Source organism: Anguilla rostrata, chromosome 5, assembly GCF_018555375.3.
Source record: "Anguilla rostrata isolate EN2019 chromosome 5, ASM1855537v3, whole genome shotgun sequence".
NCBI classification, from domain to species: Eukaryota; Metazoa; Chordata; class Actinopteri; order Anguilliformes; family Anguillidae; genus Anguilla; species Anguilla rostrata.
In genome coordinates this window covers 38,149,714-38,165,872 of record NC_057937.1, presented here as the reverse complement: position 1 = coordinate 38,165,872, position 16,159 = coordinate 38,149,714, and the positions used below count along the sequence as shown (strand labels likewise).

General features: G+C 40.6%; 1 protein-coding gene across 1 annotated transcript in view; it reads right to left on the bottom strand.

Moving 5' to 3' along the window:
- The window catches only part of LOC135255228 (carbohydrate sulfotransferase 8-like), a 162,298-nt gene extending 146,390 nt beyond the window's left edge, over positions 1-15,908 (bottom strand). Inside the window, exon 1 of the mRNA XM_064336106.1 lies at positions 15,278-15,908. The gene's annotated coding sequence lies outside the window, so the exon portion shown is untranslated. The remainder of the gene's footprint in view (positions 1-15,277) is intronic.
- Between the last annotated feature and the right edge of the window lie 251 nt (positions 15,909-16,159).

The following is a 16,159-nucleotide window of genomic DNA, read 5'->3' as shown; positions in this document are numbered from 1 at the left end:
TTGACTTCACATCCGCGGACCTGAGCACTGCTTCTTGTTGTGACAGTGTAAATTAAATCAGCCGCTGTACTGAAGCGTGACACACAGAGCAGACTGCTCCGGGTGCCCGCCTTGGCTCTGAGCGCCGTCCTTGCACACACACACACACACACACACACACACACTTTCCCATAAAGAAATAAATAAAATAAGGAGTGAAAATAAAAATCTGTTGCGGTTGCCTGGGGGATTGCAGGTCTGTTGTTCGGTGTTTCCTCTTGGGACCCGTGTTTCCAGACCTTGACCTTCAAGCAACACAAATTTTGCTAATTCGTCTCTTCCATTGGTCGTATAAGTTTCCCTTATCCCCTCATTAGCTAGTCAATGGTTTTCTCAATGAAAATTCCGGTTCTGTAAAAATCGAGTCTAAAACAAAGACTTCAAAGGTGATGAGTAGTCCTGTGGGAGGTGTGGGGAAAAATGCGTGAAAATAACCCTCCTGCCTTTTTGTGCCGGCTGAAGGATTTATGTCCTTGACATTAAAACACGTGGCCTTGACGCAGACGCAACAGCAGCAGCAAGCTGCAGAGCATTGAGGCGGGCCACGCTGTATGCTCTCCTGAAGTGGACAACTTTTTATACAGTAAAAACCCGGTCATGGTGGTGTATCTTCCAGCATGTTCCTCCTTGGTAGTATGCAATGCTTTTTGCTGCTAAAGAAGAAGAAACTAGGGCAAAGACTAACCCAAACACACAAAAAAAGAAATAAACATTGCTATTTTAGAGTTGATCCACTCAGTTGATCCATTTCCAAAAGTAATAATTTGATTAATAACACCCAGTCTTTCTGGGAAAGTTTGCATTCATCCATTTGAAAAATGGTTGGTATTTTTATAAAACAGGTTGGCGAATTCAATCATCATGTATTCTTTTTTCTCCCATACACATAGTGGCTGTAACTGCATGCATTCTTGAAATTAATTATGAGTCAAAGACTTCATGCTATCAAAATCATTATTTTTAAATATTTGCATTATACATAAAGAACCATAACGCAAATACAATGACGTTAAGCACATTCTATTCAGTTTTTTTTATTCTCAGCACAAGTTCTGGTACTGCCCACTACAGGAGGATTTGGTATTGGTCTTTTAGAGATGAAGTTGCTTCCATGAGCGGATTTACATTTTAACCAATCAATGATGAATCCATTAGTGGGCTGCCAATCAGAAGTGAATGTGTTTTTTATCTATACAGAATGTTAGACCTCCAGGTTCTGGGTTTAAAATAGAATACATTACATCAGAAGAAAGTGGGGAAAGTAAGTGTACATCTTTACCTTGTGGTTTAATGGCCACTCTAAAGAGCTTGTTCACTGGCACTGCTATTTTATTATTTTAAGCCGCGTTTCCACCAAAAGTACCCGGAACTTTTAGTCCCAGGAACTACTTTTCAAGGAACTAAAAGGTTCCTTCAGCCCATGGTTGTCTGCGTTTCCACCGCGGTCTAAAGTCCCGCGAAGATTAGGCAAATTAGCCCACTGACGTATGAAAAAGCGACGTTGTCGTCGGTCCATCTGTCCTATGATTTCTTCTGTAACCCCATACTACCACCGAAGTAGCCTACATCATTTTCTAATAACGGGCACGGCACGGAGGGGTTTATTCCACTTATATACAACGGGTTACCAACAATGACTATATATGGTTACTTTTGTATTTATTGATTTTTATCGATATAATCACCTGAAATTGAAATATTCTTCTGCAGCCGTTTGGGCATATTTTACCGTTGTCAAGCAAAACTGTCGTTGGTAGTTGAACTTGGACCGTTGTTATGCAACAAATAGGATATAACAGGCCAATAGTCAGATTGTAACTGTTTTATATATCCTCTCAAACACATTCATTATGTTTTTATGCAAACATTCACTTTCATGTCTTGACATCCGAGAATGCATTCACATTCCACAAATAACTGGCAACAACAGCAGAAAACATGCACATGTTGTAAACAATTTGCTGTTGAATTGATTACTTTCTCATCGTCAATTCCATATAGGCTAATCGCAAAATGACAAGAATAGAACGAAAACTCGGACTTGCGTGAAAATTTAAATTAGTAGTGGTACAGCCACCGTTTGCTTTCCTTCAAAGTTACTGATAGCCGAGCAGCGAAGTGTGCCCTCCAGATGCGAACCATGCACCATAAATTAGTCCATAGTCTTCCTGGTCTTTTTGTGGAATTGAAGAATGGCAGAGTAAAATTACAGCAGTCTGAAAAAGCAAAAGGGACGATTACTAGAATTAACCTGTTATTTTACCCCGACAAAAAGTGCGGAAGGTGATTTCCAGTTTGCTTTTACTGTATCACCAATGTAAATTACGTAGAACTACTGCATACCTCACATAACTGTATCAAACGTTTTGAGTCAATTACAACAAAGAAAATCCGGAAGAAAATATTCAGCAACCGAATTAAATGTTTTGGTATGTAATATGCTGTCCCAGCATGAATGCTTAGCATTTTATAAAACAAATACTAAAGCAAGAAAAGAACTGAAGAGCACACATGTTATAATTCCAAGACGCTGGCAGGCTACTGCGCCGCATAACATAAAAGTTTGATTTCAAGTTATTATGAAAATAAATCGGTTTGCGGCTGCAGATTTTTTAAAATGGCGGTTGAAATAAAACACTGCAAGTAGTCAACCAATCAGAAATTTTCAGCGCTTGCGCCCCACCCCAAAGGTTCCGGTACTTTTGGAAAGTACTACCCCCCGAGAAGGAACTTTTTTGGGGGTAAAATGAAGTCCCCGGAACTTAATTTAGACCCTAGTTCCTGCGGTCGAAACGCACTGAGTTCCTCAAAAGGTTCCTAGTTCCGGGATAAAGTTCCTGTGGTGGAAACACGGCTTTAGTGTTATGCAAGCTGATTTGGAGTTACTTTAAACATAGCATGAAGTTTTTTGACTCTTCGATGCTTGTAGCTATTCTTTAACCCAAAATCAGATACCTACACTATCTTAAGCATATATTTTTTAAGTATATAGTGGACACTCTTTAAGATAATCATTATATTACTATTATTATAAGTAATCATTTACGTTCACAGTATGTAGAACTGTGGGAAGTAAACTAGTCATTCAGACCTTCCTAGTGGGTGTATAAGGACGATGATTTTCATTTATCAGACTACTTGCTTAACAAAAGACAGATTAAAAGTGTCTCCCATCACATTACGTTCCTTAGTGGAAATACTTTAAAAACATAGTTAAATTGTGAAGATATGAAATGTTATTAAGCTGTAGTACATCTTATTCAGCAGTTGAAAATCAATATACTAATCAAACTAATTGCATTACATTACAACCATTTCATTAACTGATCAAATATAATTCCGCTATGAGGGGCTAGGCAAACAAAATGTTTATTTGGAATGAAATAGGCAGGTGAACTACACATTTTTTCAGACTTTCTTGAATTCACAAGCGATCGATACAAATTCAACAATCTGCTCCTGCGAGAGAATTTGAATCCAGCGTTCTGTCACTTTTATTTAATCTAAATGCCTCTGCTCCAGTAATTGGAATAATAATTTCACACATCGATAAATAAACAGCCGTACACCTTTCTCATTCAAATGACATGGATTTATCATTTAGCCATGAGAACTTCGGGGAATAAGCTGAATGATGATTAGAAGAGTTTTAAAGTTGTGCTGCAGTCATTTGAGTGCCATAGACCATCCTTATTCTTGCCTTCTTATGTCCAAAATGTTATTTTCTAATGAGTGGGCCATGGCATTTCATATGCTTTTATGTAAAGCCTCTGCAGGCAATGTGTCTGCACTCTTGTCCAGACAGTCTCTGGTGGGAAGCACATTTATATTTTTATTTTTTGTAATCTGAGTTAATTAGCCTCACGCTGAGTTTTAGAAATGTCCTTAGTACATCAACAAGACAGCCCTTTCAGCTTGCTTCAATGGAGTGCGATCAACACGGTAAACTCATTTACATATAATTGGAGTCAGACAAGGAGGACTACTACTAGAAGCTTGAAGATTTTACTTACCATTGTCATGTACCGATAAAAAAAAAAAAAATAAATTCACATCCTACTTTACTGGGTCATTTAAACAGCCTGCTGTTTTGTAGAACAAATGCATAAAAATTAGCTTAATGTAATAAATGTACGCCTAAATAGCCAAATTAACCTAAACGAAAATGAACGTATTATAGAGTGGACCTTGTTGTACGACACACTGTGCATTACATTTACTATCTCACTCTCTCTGGCACTGCTTTTTGTCTTTGAGAGAGAAGTATGACAAAAACAACAATCCCAAAACCGGTCGCTAAACAAATCAGTTGAGTAAGCGGGGATGCAAACTTGCATCTGTGTGTTTAATCTGTGACAACAAGACACCAGACAGAGGAAGTCCGCACGGCTTAAAAAACATGCAGTTATTCCCATGCAAAAATTTCATCTTGGGGGGTCTGTTGGCCGGCCTGTTCATTACACTGCGTCTGGAAAAGCAGACTGGAATGCCAGCTAATTATTGATGGTCTTGGGTAATATGAATTGGTATAATTAACTCAATGCACATCTCTGCAGCCTAATTGATCAAAGGCCTGGCACCTGGTTACTTTATCAGAATCTGAGATATGGCTCTGGCAGCTTGGTATCAGGACGTGAGCTGAAGGTGGCTCTCTGTCACCATGGGTTTTTCTGGGCACCGTGCCATCTATAAGCTCAGACACCACTGAACCAGCTCTACCTTCCAGACAGTCGCCTGCTGACAGAAAACACGCTGGTTTTCTTTTGTGAAATGTGTTTTTCTCTAGAGTTACGTCGAGAGACAAGGATCAAACCTGTTACCCACACCTTTCCGTCAGTGACGAGAAAGATGAGCAGTCACTCAGTTGCGTGCTGCAACGTCAGACAAAGTGAAAAAGGGGTATTACTTTCTGACAGAATACCTGTGCCAAGAAAATCCTGATCCTTGTTTTCTATATATAGCTGCTCAGGTTGTTTTCAGTCTCTTTCCATTTGCACAGTTAGGCATTTCATTTTAAATGCAAAATGTAAAGACCCAATTAATAACTTCAAATCTGTGCTTCGCATGTGGGAATTCTCTACAGGAAAAAAAAAACATTACACGATGGTAGTCCCCTAGCCTTTCCGTTTCTTATGGTACCTCTTTACAAGACAATAAAAAAAGCTTGTGCTAGATTTAAAAATGAGCCTGCGCCAAGTCTCATAATCTACACGTTATTTCTGCGAGTAAAATAAATGCTTTTTTAACGCAGAGAGACGCCAGGGTTTTCTGTCTGATCGCAGATGGAAATAGCATTCTCCACTTCACTGCAACTCCATCTCTGACTCAGCTGAAGCATCCTGCGTAATTATTATTTATCCTCTCTGAAAGACTTAAGGTACTGTGCCAACTACATAATCATAGGCTGGTATTGATCATTTTGTATGCGGTAATTGCAGGGCGACAGGGGAGGCAGTTTTCCTTGTTAGCCCTGCAATTCGACGTAACTGAAACCTTGATTATATCATCTGAAGCATACTGAGCCACACAAGGTGACTGTGTGACTGCCTTCGCCCTGAAACTGGGTTACCCGGCCCCCCTGCTCGGGAGCTGAGCGGCTTTTCACCTCATTTTTTTTCACAAATCAATTATGTGAAGAAACCGCACAGATTGAGGCCATCAGTGCCCAAAGAAAAGCCGCGCCGGCCTCGGTTTTTCACCACGAGCCTGTTTCACAAATTACAGAATGGCCTCCAACACCTTCCCTCGAAGGTCGAGCTCCCTGTCGCAAGTGAGATGTGGAAAAAAAATAAAGTAAAAAATGCAACAGACAGGATTGTTGCCAAATCATCTTTGTATTTTCAGATCATATTTTCAGATGAGGCAGATCAAGCATTTGATTAAATACTTAATGCACATCTCTGGAGAAAGAGAACTCCATTCATTAACTTCAGACTGCCGTAAGGTGTGCTTTATTCATTCAAAGCTCAAAGCAGTGGGAACCAAAGCGAAACAAAGCACTGAACGGCTGAAGCCCCAGGACAGGGAATAACAAGGCCTTTGGATAACAAGGACAGGAAGAAGGCAATGCTGTGTAATACTAAGATGATTCCTACCAATATATCACAATGAAATAACATTGGGCTCATAAATAAATCTTTGTGTGCCCCTACTTGTCTGTCAGGCTATGTAACCTGTCATTACAGCATAGCAATTCCAACAATCTGCTCTGCTGCGCTGCAGGCATTGCAAATCATCCAAGAAAAACAAACAAAAAAAAAAGTCCTGGGATTCTCATGCTAAATGTGATCATGCAAAATAAGGCAGTAAGGTTACAGAGGCAGGTGGTATGGTACAGAATGGGGAAACACAGCCAAACTAATATTCAGTGTAGCCTATACATAACCGGCAAATTATAATGATGTACAAATAGATGAATTTGAAAACAAAATAACGGTATGAGGATTGGTGCGTGGAAAAAACAGAACAAAATGCATTCCGCGTAAGACAAATTCTAAAATTTCAAATTCTAAATGCAAGTCTTGATGAGGAAAGCAAAAGCCCAAGTTTAAGTTTGGAGAAGACAGCATTCCAAGTCTGTAGGAAAGGCTAATCAACAGCTTAGGGATGTGGTTCAGGGAAGTAAGCATATTGAAGAATTGTGGACCCAAGAAAGAAAACAACAGCTGTAGACTGGAGAGTAAATTAAAGGTCTGTTCCTATCAGTGTGAAATGCATCTAACTTGTCTACCAAAACCAAAGTTTTGCTAGCTTTCTATTGCCTTGACTAAAGAGTTTCCATTTGACTAGTGTCCACTAGTGCAAACCACTTTGGAGTGGGAGCGTGTGGGCTGGAATGCTAAGCTACTTATGTGCTCCACCCCTAGTGACCCACAAAACCTCCAGTGACATGAAGGAAATGGGACCAAGATGAGAAAATCATGTGGCAAAGCAGGTGTGGTGTGCAAGAAATCACTGACTATACATTGGATTTTTATTTTATTTTATTTTTTGAGACTGAGCAAAAAATTCTTGAAAGTTTGGTAGGCATGAGCTGTGAGATTGCTTTGGGTACTGAATGACGATTAGCTCTGACATCAACTGAAGCCCATTGGAGGACTGGATTTACCTGCACCACACCCAATGCAGCACACACCTAGAAGCTGCGACTCACAATTGGGACGAAAGATAGGTTACAGGTTGCCACTTGTCTTCCTACAGAAATAACTACAACCATCACATTAATGTCCGAGCCTTCGGATCGGCATATTGGCCCAGATTTAATCGATATTTGCCCTTAACTGACCGACAACTAAATGCAGATGTTTTTTTACAGAGTAGATTAGCTTAGTTCAGCAATTAAAATTGGCCTCCCAAACTGTACTGGTGCACATTTGTAAGTCAAGGTAATGACAAATGTTGACTGAATTTGGGCCACTGTGAAAAAACAGCGAAGTATATGCGGTAGACTGAGGCATTAAAGACACTGGGGCACATACAGCATGTGAGCATAGAGCCCTCTGTTTGCATGGTAAATGGCATAAAGAAACAACAAGAAGTTGCCGAGAAGGGTAGAGAGGATGATAATTGATGAAGAAAGAGGATAAAATGTTAAAGCTCTTGATTGTAATACTATCCTTTTTTCGTATATTTGTATTTGTTTTTGGAAAATCAATAAACTGTTGTTAGCAAAAAAAAATGTTAAAGCTCCAAGATCACGTGAAATGATGAGGACAGTGAAGGACAGGGGCACTTGCTCGAATAACTACTCCAAGTAGGGAGGGTAAACTAAATACTCTCAATATTAAAGCATGTCAGATAGCCTAAATGTAAGTAAATGGTAATGGTAAATGCACTGCATTTTTTATAGTGCTTTTATCCAAAGCGCTTTACAATTGATGCCTCTCATTCACCTGTTCACGCACACACTCACACAGTGATATTACTTTGAGATGTGTGGGTGAAAGAAGATGGCCTGAGAGTTTCAGAGTTTTTCCACGTGAAACTATAAGAAAACTTCCACATCCTTCCTGTTCCCCCCCTTCAATTCAGTCGCTGTCCTTGTATCCATTCTCCTTTTCTCCCTGCCGCAGACAGTAAGCTCTTTCATAATCACCCTATTGAAGCAGCCAATTGAAACATTAGATGAGATGTAGAGGGAGATTTCACTGTTTACTCACCAGTGCCAGCTGTGCTTTGAATGAACTGAATATACCTTTTACTGTGTGACATTGTACAAGCACGTCTGAGAAAAGTCTGCATAGACACATTTTTCTATATCTGTCGGCCAGAAAAATGCATTATTCTGGGCTTGCATAACTCATATACTGTAGCTAACACACTACCCAATTAAGCAGCTGGATGTTTACTGAAGCAATTTGGATTAAGTGCTTTGCTGAAGGGAAGAATGGCAGTGTGACTCCTTCCACAGATTTGAAATCATGCTCCCCTTGCCAGCCCCACTTTACCTCCAAACTTCATCTACCTTGCTGAAATAAAATATCCTAAAAATATCCAACTCAGCAGCACCATAACAGCAATATTAACCCCTTCCTGCCATTGAACCCATGATTTTAGTTTATTCTTCTCTACCAAGTTGGCACATGGCTAGACTGCCATTTGCCTCAACTTCTTGTAAAATTTTGCCTTAAATACTATCAAGTTCAATTCATCGTACTTAGGAGCTAGCTGGATAAATTAAGCTTAATATATTCAGTACTACCCAACATTAGCAAGCACAAAATTACTAACCAGCAAGCCATCAATCAGTCAATCCATTTTCAACATTATAGCTAGGTGTATCAAAATAAACTATATTCTGTTAGCTGAGAAAGCAATTACATTAGTTAGATAGTCATCTTAATAACAATGCACAATGAATTAGCATGGCGGATTCATTGTGAAGTGAATCTATAGTGAAATTACAGTGATAGGGAACCTACATAAAGGTAAAAGCCTGTGTTCTGTTACCATTTATGCAATCAAGCTAAACCTGTTGTTGCAGGCTAGCTGAAGGTAGGCATTTGAGGAGCCCCCAGTTGAACTCCCCTTGCTCAGGTTTGCCTCCTAAGGTATTGGGACAGACTCAACATGGCAGACTACATGCTCTGGGATGCAGCCCAAGGATGGCTGCAGGAGGATCCTCCAATTTGCTTGTAACTAAAAACAGGAGAATCTCTTTGCTACATCCAGACAGACAACCAGCATGGATTTAACCTGACACACCCCTGCAGATCCCTTTATGGCAGGGGCATAATATAGTGTTCCTCACTCACGTGTGCTTAAACACCATTCTCCCCCATTGCCAACTCATTGAAAATAACCATGGGAACTTAACACGAGAAGAAAGAAGCACTGGCTGAATATGAAGGAGCAGTGAACCAAAGCAGATAGCAGGAACAAGAGTAACTGTAATTCATATCTGAGGCATAAAAGTCTGTTTTAATACATTACGACTCTGCACTCTGCAAACAGTAAACATCCATTAGCATGCACTAAAAAATGTAATAAGTATCCCATGAGGCTTCTTTCTGCAGATTTAAGGAGGCTATTAGTGGAATCTATAGCAGCATGAGTCAGAATCACCTTCTGTGTTGCCCAGGGTTTCAAAATAACTGACAGGAAAGGTCAGCCCTTAATGACAATAGCCTTCTGCATGTGGCCCTTGCAATGGCAGCTGGGAAACCAAACAACCGCCACAAGCATTCCTTTTTTTGGAGGTAAGGGAATCCTATTCATATATTATTCAGGTATCTCACCCTTTAAATAACTGTCTTCTGAGGATTGTTTGACGTCCCAGATGAATAATTAAGAGGTGACCTTTTCCTCATTAGAGAGGATGGACGAATGGCATTTCTCAGACGGCACCGAGCGGATGCTGCTCTCTGCATGCACGGGGGGCTAAAATCCGAATACAGGCTCACGAGCAAGCTGGCGGCAACATTTTCAATTAAGTTACTCCAAATGAATGCGTTTGCAGTTGAGCGTAGCCGCCATCTTGGTTATGTTAAAGACCCCTGTGGTGGTCTGTGAAAAGATATTTATATGTATTTAGAACCTCACACACTCAGCAGTAACACAGGGAGCCAACCTTTATTTCACAGCTCTCGTAAAGCATTTTTTATGCTAAGCTTGATTTGTGTTCCTTTTCACATGGCTACCAGAAGACAAAGTAGGATGTGTTGTTTGGGGGATTGTTTGGAGTGCATGGATTTCCAGTCTGGAGAAGGCAAGATGTACGAGGCCATGCATATTTATAGTCAGCGGAGAGATAATTCAGTGTGATCAGAGAACAGATCATACGACTTTTCCTTCACATAGCAGATGTGGCGGAATAAAAAGAGATTTTTTTCATCCCTCCCCCCTCCTCTCTCTCTCTCCTCCTCCCTCGCTCGGACTGCCAAATGGAGTCGACGAGACGAGGTTATCTCTGTGAAGTCTCTGTGTTTGCCACCACACTGCACCGCCTTTATTCTCAGCCGTCTTGCCAAAAAGGAAGGACCTTGTAACTGTGGCACGCGCAGCTGCCTCCGAAAAGCACGTTTTCCTAGCTGAGGTCCAAGAACGAATGCAAATTTTTATTAATTTATTTCTTTGATTGTTTTTTTAGAGGGGTGGGGGATCAAGGGTACCCCCCCCCCCCTGTCTTGAACACTCCTCACAGATAAAAAACAATGTCTGCCTGAAGCATGCAATCCTCTTAATGCATTGTGAGGTTTTTTCTGTTCTTGCCAGGTTTGTCTTCATAGACTCTAAAAATCAATAATGCACCCACAGAGGTGCCCACAGAGAGCTGGGCACAGCACAGAAGTGCACGCCAGGATTTATCGTTGCCAGCTACACAACAATTCTTCTTTCTTACATAGCCTAGATATTTTTTCTTCTCCGTTTTCCTTGAACCGAGTTAAATCGTCCTCTTCCTACAAAAAACGCCCATGGTCTTTTTTGGCCTTCCTTTTTCCATGCAGCTTTGAAGTGAAATGTTTAAAACACCCAATTCCTGTATGTGTGTTTCCCACACTTACCTCAGTTATCACATCTGAGGAAAGCCATGACTTGTCTGCATACATAAGCACAATGAGGCTCTCAGGTCTGCCTAACTAGGAGTTACATTTGAGCACTCCCACTCACATACATGCAGCTCACATGATTTTTAAATAAATTATAGGTACTGATGTCATAAACTAAGGGTCATCATCTAAAAGTTACAAGTGTTTTAAATAACCCGTACAAATGGTTGGGTACATTTTGCAGTAAATTTGAAACTTGGTGTGTTACTGACAGTGCTTTACTGAGAAACGTCAATGAGAAATGCAAATTTTTTTCGAAAGCAAATTAACAGGCACAGATGGAGACGTACAGATTACTGGTGAGCAAAGAGGGTGGGGATTACTGAAAAATGCAGGCCCATCATTAAAATTGGCCCTGTCTTTTTCTGTCTTTTTTGCATTTCTTCTGAATTATTTGGAGGTGGGTTTGGAAGCCATTTAATTACTAAATAGTCTATAATTTTATTTAGCTTCTTTGAAATGATTTCCATAATGTTTTCAAACATTTATCCATACATAGAGGCAAAGTCCAGCATTTGTTACCAATAATGGCTCAAAATCTAACAGGATAAAGCAATGCTTTATGGTGCTTGGTAATGACATTATGCAAACAAAATGCCCAAATGTTCTTCAGTAAACTGACTGGCAGGTGGCGTGAGCAATGGGTCAAACAGACACACACACTCGAGTGTGTTTCATGCCACACGAAACACACTCGGATGGTGAGGCCTCCCTCACACCCAGCTGGGCTTGGATTGTTCCTCTCCTCAGTTCCGCAGGACCAGTACGCACTCTGAGGCCATCTGGATAGTCCTGCCCCAGCTCTGCTCAGCCCGTGCCAGCTACACAGCCGCCCTCCCCCCCACCCCCCGACCAAAACGTGTGCAGCGCACCCAAGCGCAACCTGCCCGCGCGGGTCTGCGCTGTGACTGCCTCACCAGACAAAGTTGATTGGTGTAGGCCAGTCAAGCATTTTTTCAAGTTTGTCTGAGACAAAATACCTCTGCTAACACCTGCAGGATATGTTGATAAGTACAGTGTCAAGCATTATGTCAATAATGCACTAGATATATCTTTTCAGTGTTTTCCCCCACTTTTTTGGCTGGACTGCAACAGCGGGGCCAGCCCTATAAATGCGAATGTGACTGACTGACTGAGTGATGAAGTTGCACCATTGGTCGGCCGGTCCAGCCATATACTAGGTTTTGACCTGGTCTTGTTTACTGTTGTCACTGAGTCTGATCAGCTTTGCACTAAATAGCTATAGCATTACTGCCTATTTTGTTCGGGTGATTGTAGTTACCCAAGTTTTTAATTTTTAATTTATTTATTTTTGCTTGGCATTGCTTGCCGTACTAGCCTTGGAAGTCACTGCGGACAAAACTTGTGCCAAATGAATTCATGTAAATGTAATGAAAAAGTGAAATAAAATAACTGAAAGGATCTAAATCATGACTGTATCTCTGATTACACAAAAAGTATTGCATACATATTCACATTGCACAATTAACTTGATGTTCTTATAGACACTGCTGCTGTGTAGGAATTTAATCAGTTGTGAGGCACAACAAAAACATTAATGCTGTCTCCTTTAAGATATTTTGCAGAGCTTAAAATGAGTTACAGGTACTTTTACTGGGCGGTTCTGATTCACCTCAGGTCCTCCTGCAGTGGTTACTCGAGCGTTACTTTCAGTGTTAAACATTAATCAGGGTACCCTGCATTCATGTCAGCTGTTCCCTGGGTCCCCACAAAGGTAGACTAATAGTTACTGACACAGCAAAAGAGATAAAAAAAACAAGAGGGATTGTTAGAGAAGGCCCAGGCCTCTCCACCTGCGACCTGGAATGATTGACTGCCCAGCCAAAGGAAATTCACATTCACATCAGGAAGCCCTTCAACAACAGCCCCTCCCCCTGGCTCCCTCCCCCTTCACTTCATCTGCGAGCACACTTGGGAGATCTTTCTGTATCCCTTAATTATGGGCTGGTGGCCTCTGTCACAGAGTTTGCCTTAAAAAAAATTTAATTGCCACAGTGCGTTCATTTTTTTCAAGCCCTTCTGCCTCATGTGCATGTGATTTAAAATTTGTTTTTCACAAATCACCATTTTTGTATAAGAAAGAAATCCTTCTGGTCTGGGCAATCATTGACATTTACCATCCCTCTGTAAAACAAGACCAGATAGGTACTCTCATTAGCTTCTGTAGTGGAATTTCAGTGTTATCAATAGTCTGTTTCCTTGTTTGCCAGAGAATTAATTCAGTTCAATGGAATGGGATAGCTTAATCAGTGCCATTTTTCAAGAGTACAAGGACAATTGAATGCGTCCACCTTGTGAGCAGAAATGATATGGAGAAACTTGCTCAAGTTTCATTTCAGAAACTGAAAACTAAAATTAAATACCGCATTCTTGATGCAGTTGTGTGAAAGGGGCAGATTGGTGTGATTCTTAATAAGGGACAGACAGGACCAGCGTTCATTATTTTTAACTTTGGGAGGACTGTATCCAGATGGACTAAATGGCTTTTTTGGGAATTCCTCGCTTGTTGAATACTTATAGTGAGGAGCCACAATGCAGAAGGAAATTTGGCTTCAGTTGTAGATTTAGAGACTGCTGTAATTACTGTACAGTAATTAATGCCTGGTCTACAGTTTTCACTGGTTACGTAATACTTAAAAAAATAATCCTGAAACTTGAAATTAAAACATATCGTTGAACGCAATTGCATAAAAGTATATTTGCAACAATGAGTACGTAAAAAGTAGTGTTATTTCACTCCTTCCATAAATGAAAAGAAAACAACACGGTGACAGATTCGTATAGTCTATGGGTTGCATTATAGCTATAACGCTTCATTTGTCTAACAAACCTTGACGTAATCGATATTAGGCTACCCGTTCAGTAAGTCCTCGGTAAAAGACGTTGATTAAATACAAGATACACGGAAATACAAGATACACGGAACTCATTAAATAACAAGCTGAAAAATTCAACGCCACCCACCCACACGCGAGGTGCGTATTGCGTTCAAAACCTCCTTAACGGTCACTTAAACCACTTAGCATTTGCTGCGTTAACACTTTATGACAGCAAAAGTTCATCGTTTTTCTGAAGATTAGGGGGTAAATGGAGTATCAAGCAGAAAGTGACAACAATTAGCCAATGTATTACGTTTTCCTTTAGGTAGCGATTATTAAAAGTAGTGTATGAAGTCAGTTATTAAATACTGGAGACCATTTAAAACCATTTTAATACCATTTATTTCAGCGGCTAGTTTTATTAGTAGGCTTCAATTGGGTAATTTAAAGGTTACACCTAGCGCAGCTAAAGGTAAAGAACGAACACTATAGACAACTGAGCGGCTCATCTGAATGAAACACCACGTAAAAATATGTCTACAGTCAACCTACTACATTGTGGAAACAAGTGCATGCGTTATGTCCATCCCTGTGAGATGTGCCATCAATTCATTCCAATTCTGTACGCGATAACAGTATAGGCTACACTTTCACCCGTACTGTCTGATTTAAATTGCAGGAACGTCAAACCTTTTACAGTTATCAAGGCTAAACGACTGTGGACGTGTACTATTTGGTCTTGGTGGTTAAACTGACGCAAATAATCCTGGAAATGTATTTTCTAATCGCTTTTTAAAAATAGCTATTCCAAACTACAGCAATAACACTAATGTAAGAAAACAAATGACAATTTAAACAGAACTGAAACGACAAAAGTTGCTTTGCGAAAGTTAACTTCATACTGGCTAATAATACAGGTATCTTACAGTAGCCTAGGCTACCTGTCACTTGCCCACACAAGCACACGCGCGCACACACGCGCACACGCAAAGAAAACCAAAAATAAATAGACAGATGCTTTACTAAGTTAAAACCTTTGGTCATAAGGTCTTTGAATTAAGGCAACGTATGCGCAAATTGTACCCCGAGACAATGTGAACAGACTCCTCACAATAATGGCAAGTCACTCTTTCGGTGTGTTCACATCGCTTCAGTGGCATATTTAATATAATAAAATGTTACTGTATTAACGGACGGAGCGAACGCTGACTGTATTTCTGCGTACGATAAACCCTGGCACGATGTTCATTGGAGAGGCTGAATGTTTTAATGCGTATACACGCACGTAGATTATAAATTGTGGGGAAAATGTATGATCTCGATATAAAACAAATTTAATAAAGTACTGACCTTAGTACAGGCAACAATTCGCATAGAGCTGAAATGAGAAGCGTCGAGGTGGCAAAGTAGGCGACGTATCAATTGCTGTGATGGGAGTCTTCCTTCCAGCGTAGGTAGGCTGCGATACCGTCTTGGTTAGCACCTCGGGAGGAAAGCCCGCAGCTTTCAAAAAGTAACACTGGTTTGATGATAAAAATAGCCGAAACCAAGCTCAAACCACCAAATTTTCGTGATTTTCACTCTGAACGTGTCCACACATTACGGAACCTCAGTTAGAGCCTATTTAAAGCGTTGTCAGAAGATGTACACGGAAAAGTATGACGATCCGCTAGGAGGGAAGACGGCAGTGTATCTGTCTTGCGTCTCGTGCTTTTGCTCTTTGCATCCCAGGAAGTCTCTAAGGAAAGTGATGCTGCTGATGCCTCCAGGCAACCGCTATAACAACAGACACCACAGGCTTTTAAGATCACTCCGTAAACAGACCTCCACTATAGCTGATGGCATTTTTAAAAGGAAGACATTTGCTGGCAACCCACAAATTACCGTAAATGGTGTTGATCTCTCGGACAGGAATTAAACTGCTCCAAGAATCTGTGGTTACTGAATGCGCGCGCGCCCAGTGAACTCGCTTAAGAACGGCGTTCGTCTTCACGTGTCCTGAAAGCCCTAGTGTCCGGCCTGAAAGCTCACTGAATGCCAGCGAATCAGATATTCATTGCAATTCAGATATAGGTGAAAGATAGCATAGGGGTCTGCTCTAGGATTAACTAGTGTATTTAGATGAAGTGAAATTCAAGGTGCGGAAAGCAGGTGTGCCACTAGTCTCCAGAATGCAGTCAGTTTTACTGTACGGTTTATTATTATTATTATTATTATTATTATTATTATTAT